Source organism: Triticum dicoccoides, chromosome 7A (genome assembly GCF_002162155.2).
Source record: "Triticum dicoccoides isolate Atlit2015 ecotype Zavitan chromosome 7A, WEW_v2.0, whole genome shotgun sequence".
NCBI classification, from domain to species: domain Eukaryota; kingdom Viridiplantae; phylum Streptophyta; class Magnoliopsida; order Poales; family Poaceae; genus Triticum; species Triticum dicoccoides.
The window spans coordinates 616,875,421-616,881,327 of NC_041392.1; positions in this window are offsets into that span (position 1 = coordinate 616,875,421).

The window sequence follows — 5,907 nt, forward strand, 5'->3', positions numbered from 1 at the left end:
TAGTAGCGAGGGTTATAAACCCGCGCTACTACTAAGTTTTTACCCCTTGCTACTACTAAGAGGTCTCAACCGTGCCCCTCTGGGACATGCCATAGTAGTAGCGAGGGGTAAAATCCGTCGCTACTACTAAAGGTCCCATTTTGAAACTCTACCCCCCCCTTGTGGATCGCCTTTTCGGTTTTGTAAAAAGCAAAAGAAAATGATAAAAACTTCAAAAATTAAAATCCTTCGAGATGTAGTTATGTTACTACATCTACTAGTTAGGAAAATTTAAAAACTTAAATTTGGACATGTTTTGCAAAAAGTATAGGGAAAAATGTAAAACGGCTATAACTTTTGCATACGATGTTTGAAAAAAAACGTATAATATATCAAAAAGTTTCAAAAATTAAAATCCTTCGAGATGTAGTTATGTTACTACATCTACTAGTTAGGAAAATTTAAAAACTTAAATTTGGACATGTTTTGCAAAAAGTGTAGGGAAAATGTAAAACGGCTATAACTTTTGCATACGATGTCAGAAAAAAACGTATAATATATCAAAACAGCACGAAAATCCGCATACGATGGAGATGGCCTATGGCCTGTTTGCAAATTTTTAGAATCCTCAAATTCTAAAAGCAAAAAAAATTATGCTCAAATTTCAGTTTTTTTTGGTCAAATCTGGTCAAACTGTGGTCAAACTACTTATTCAAGAAGTATTAGTGTTACTAAATAATTATTCAAGAATATTAGTGTTACTAAATAATTATTTCAGTTTTTTGGAATTTTAGTCAAAACTGGTCAAACTTTGGTCAAACTTTGGTCAAAATGTGGTTAAACTCCTTATTCAAGAAATATTAGTGTTACTAAATAATTATTGTTTTTTAGAACAATAGTTTTAAACTCAAACAACGAAATGTGTGACTTCATGCTCAAGCTAAACTCCCAAGGGTTAATAGGATTGACATCTTACTATTGTCAGGAAAACAACAAGTGCAGACTTGGAATCGAGGGAGAATAGAACCCGGAAGTTAAGTGTTCTCAGGCTGGAGTAGTGAGAGGATGGGTGACCGTCCGGGAAGTTAGATGATTTGGAATGATGAGGGGTGATTAGAGATTAAATTGAGCAGCGATGAGGGTTATTAGAGATTAGATATTAGAGGTTAAAATAATTCAGAAATTTGAAAATTCACGCAAAAAATTCCGCGGGTTAGTAGTAGCGCGGATTTTTACCCACGCTACTACTAACGGATGTAGTAGTAGTGTGGGTGGCACCCGCGCTGCTGCTATACGTTAGCTGTAGCGCCTTATTAGTAGCGCTGGCCCCCGCGCTGCTAATAGGTCCAAAACCCGTGCTGCTGCTAGGCTTTTCCCTAGTAGTGATGTCTTCTTTTTGTGTAGCTCCTTGATGACTTGTCCTTCCTTTCCGAGTCCTTGCTTCTCTGAGAGGGTCTTCGTTCATAACGATCATCTCTACTCCTTCTCTCTCTTGATGGTGATTCTTCTCTTCTACTCCTTCTTTTGGGAGAATCTTCTCTTCTTTTGTAGGGGGCGTACATTCATTGGAGTAGTGTCCGGGTCTTCCACAATTGTAGCAATTACGCTCATGACTAGAAGATCTTTTGTCATTGTAGGACCTTGAGTTGGAACTTCTTGCCTTGCTTCTACTCTTGTAGAACTTGTTAAAGTTCTTCACCATTAGACTCAATTCTTCATTGAAGGTTTGCTTCTCACTTGATGATGTGGGAGCATCACACGAGGCTTTGTAAGCACCACTTGACTTGTTGTGAAGCTCTTCCTTATCCTTGAGTGACATCTCATGAGCAACAATTCTTCCAATAACTTCCGTTGGCTTGATATCTTTGTAATTGGGCATCATTTGGATCAATGTGCACACGGTATCATACTTTCCATCCAAGGCTCTTAGGATCTTCTTGATGATGAATCTACCGGTCATCTCTTCACTTCCTAAGCTGGCAATCTCATTTGTGATCAGATCAAGCCTAGAGTACAATTCAGCGACGCCTTCACCATCCTTCATTTTGAACTTGTCAAGCTGACTTTTAAACACATCCAATTTGGATTCCTTGACAGATTCGGTGCCTTCGTGCATATCAATCAAAGTATCCCAAATTTCCTTTGCATTCTCAAGACGGTTGATTTTGTTGAATTCTTCGGGGCATAATCCGTTGAAGAGAATATCACAAGCTTGAGCATTGTATTGTAGCATCTTCAACTCTTCCGCGGTAGCTTCACAGTTTGGTTCTCTCCCATCGAAGAATTCACCTTGCAAGCCAATACACACAATAGCCCAAATGGCGGGGTTATGTCCAAGAATATGCATTTTCATCTTATGCTTCCAACTAGCAAAATTTGTACCATCAAAGTAAGGATCTCTATGGTGGTAATTTCCCTCGCTAGATGCCATACTCTCCTAGGTTGTGAAACCAAGGCTATGACCACCAAAAGCTATGGAAATCAAAGAAAATGGAGACCAAAGCTCTGATACCACTTATAGGATCAAAAGTATGTCTAGAGGGGGGTGATTAGATTACTTGACCAAATAAAAATCTAGCCTTTTCCCAATTTTAGTTCTAGGCAGATTCTAGAAACTTAGCACAAGTCAAGCAATCAACCTACACATGCAATTCTAAGAGTATAGCAGTGGAAAGTAAAACAATTGCATATGAAGGTAAAGAGAGGAGTTTGGAGTGTGCAAACGCAATTGGAGACACGGAGATTTTTGGCGTGGTTCCAATAGGTGGTGCTATGGTACATCCACGTTGATGGAGACTTCAACCCAAGAAGGGTAACGGTTGCGCGAATCCATGGAGGGCTCCACCCACGAAGGGTCCACGAAGAAGAAACCTTGTCTATCGCACCATGGCCGTCGCCCACAAAGTACTTGCCTCACTCAGGTAGATCTTCATGAAGTAGGCGATCTCCTTGCCCTTACAAACTTCTTGGTTCAACTCCACAATCTTGACAGAGGCTCCCAAGTGACACCTAACCAATCTAGGAGACACCACTCTCGAAGAGGTAACAAATGGTGTGTTGATGATGAACTCCTTGCTCTTGTGCTTCAAATGATAGTCTCCCCAACACTCAACTCTGTCTCACAGGATTTGGATTTGGTGGAAAGATAATTTGAGTGGAAAGAAACTTGGGGAAGGCTAGAGATCAAGATTTATGTGGTTGGAGTGCAATATCTTGACCTCACCACAAGTGTAGGTGGTTCTCTCTCAGAAAATGTATGTTGGAAGTATAGGCATGTTCTGATGGCTCTCTCCACGAATGAAGAGTGGGTGGAGGGGTATAAATAGCCTCCACACAAAATCTAACCGTTGCACACAAATCACCAAACTCGGTGGGACCGAATCATGAAACTCGGTTAGACCGATTTAGTTCAAAATGTGAACGTTGGGATTTTCGATGGGACCGACATGTCAACTCGGTGGGACCGATTTGGTTAGGGTTAGGGCATAACATAATCTCTGTGAGACCGATTACATAAACTCGGTGAGGCGGATTAAGGTAATGGACTAACAGAGAGTTGGTCAGGCAAACTCGGTGGGGTTGATTCGCTTATCTCGGTTGGACCGAAACATTACGAAAGGAAAATAGAGAGTTTGCATTGCAATCTCGGTGGGACCGATCGCTCATCTCGGTTTGACCAAAACGTTGGGAAGGGAAACAGAGCGATTACAATCCCATCTCGGTGAGACCGAGATCCCTATTGGTGAGACCGAAAAGACTAGGGTTTCTGGCAGTGGCTATGTCAACTGAACTTGGTGGCACCGGATAGAAAGTTTTGGTGGGGCTGAGTTTGAGTTTTGGTTTGGGACATATGTGGATGTGAGAAAGTAGTTGAGGACTTTGGAGCATATCACTAAGAATTTTGAGCAAGCAAGCCATTAGGCAACACCTCATCCCCTCTTAATATTATTGTCTTTTCCTATGGACTCAATGTGATCTTGGATCACTTAAAATGAAAAGATGTAGAGTCCTGAGCTTTGAGCTTGAGCCAATTCTTTGTCCTTAGAATTTTGAGGGATCCACTTTTCTCATCCATGCCATGCCAACCATTGAGCTTTCCTGAAATGTTTATCTTTAAGTAGCATTAGCTCAATGAGTTATATGTTGTTAGGAATTACAAAAACCACGTAGGGATAGTTGCACTTTCAGTACCACGTCGTCAGCAAGGTCGTCCGTGCTTGCGATGACGGAGCACATCAAACTGGTTTAAGTCGATGTTTTCTACAGGACGTGATTGAGGTGCTCCAGTTGGAGGCAAACAGTGCTATCACGGCGGCGTTCTACTTCACTGCTGCTATTGATAACATTCCATAATGGAAGCCGGAGCGCCCGCATTGATGCCGCTAAGCCGATGGGAGCCTCTACCCCGACGATCGCAGAGCAAGCTCAGCTCCGAGTTGTGCCCCGAAACTTGGATCCAAGTACCACACCACCCGCTACTCGTTCCTACTCATTCTCTGCGCTGATATAGGTCCCCTCAGGACATTTGGCTAAGCTAGCTAGCGACTCGGCGATAGTGTTTAAGGGAATTTTATTTGTTTTGAAATTTTCATGGTCTTCAAAACCCATCCTCTTCAAGACATAGCGTCTTGCATGGCATCAGATAAGCTACTCAAATTGTAAAAGATGAAAATTACATGTTGAAATAGTTGAAGTCATGCTTAATTACGAAAAAAACACACTTGTCGTCATTGCGTACCGTTTCAACATCGAAGGTGTCCTCGAGCTTAATGCTGAAGTGCCGACCTTCGTCCAGGTGAGGCCTGTCGCACAGACCTCGGTCATCGTGGCACCAGTCGCACTCCCCCGGGAGACTTTCGTCGTCCGAGTTCGACATTTCCTATGTTCATAATTCAAATATTAAACTTGTACAATTAAATATATGTACTAAAAAACCCTATAAGCTATCAACTAATCAAATGCATACGCCTTGCAAAGTGCTCTCCAATTTTAGCATTCAAAGTAGAAGTAGTATTCAAATTAGCATTCATTCAATTATAAGCAAAACTACATCATCTCTTGCATCCGTACATCGTCGAATATTATCACTAATACAGATCGAATAGTATCATACATATAGCATCGCTAATACAGCTAGCTAGAACCGTAGCACCCAACGGGTATCGGCGTGGGCGGTGGACACCCAAAGAGAAGGAACCATCACAGGATCATAGCTCCAGTGAGATCCCTGAAGAACCTACCAGGTATTGTCGAACCTGCCCTCCAATGCAACCATGTAGCGACGGAGGTGCCCATCCTCCTCGCTGACACGGTGACGTACCACCTCCGCGGTGTCCGGAAGCCTCGGCACCGTCACTAGCCCACGCGACCGCCACCAAACAAGGTTCGGGTCAACGAAGAGTTGGCTCCTCACCAACCTACGCCCCCCGAAAGGTAGCACCTCCCAATACCAGCCCGGCGGAGCCCAGTCACGGACATGGCCCCTCTGATCAAGCAGGCCTCCTCCGCCGAGTCAACAACGAGGATGCGGGATAGGTATCGTCGACGTCGACACGGGAATAATTGCTTCAACTAAAAAAATAAACTAGTTCTATTAATTTTCTTGCTAAAAATAAACTACTTAGATAGTAAAATAAAATAGTTTTATTAAATCAACTAGTTCAACTACTAAGCACTTACTATAAATAAAATAAAGTAGTACTTACTAAAGATAAACTACTTCTATATATAGTAAAATAAAGTAGTTTTATTGAATCAACTAGTTCAACTACTAAGCACTTACTATAAATAAAATAAAGTAGTACTTACTAAAAATAAACTACTTCTATAGTAAAACAAAGTAGTTTTATTAAATCAACTAGTTCAACTACTAACCACTTACAAAAAATAAACTAGTTTAACTAGTTCTATTATTTATCGACCCCCCCC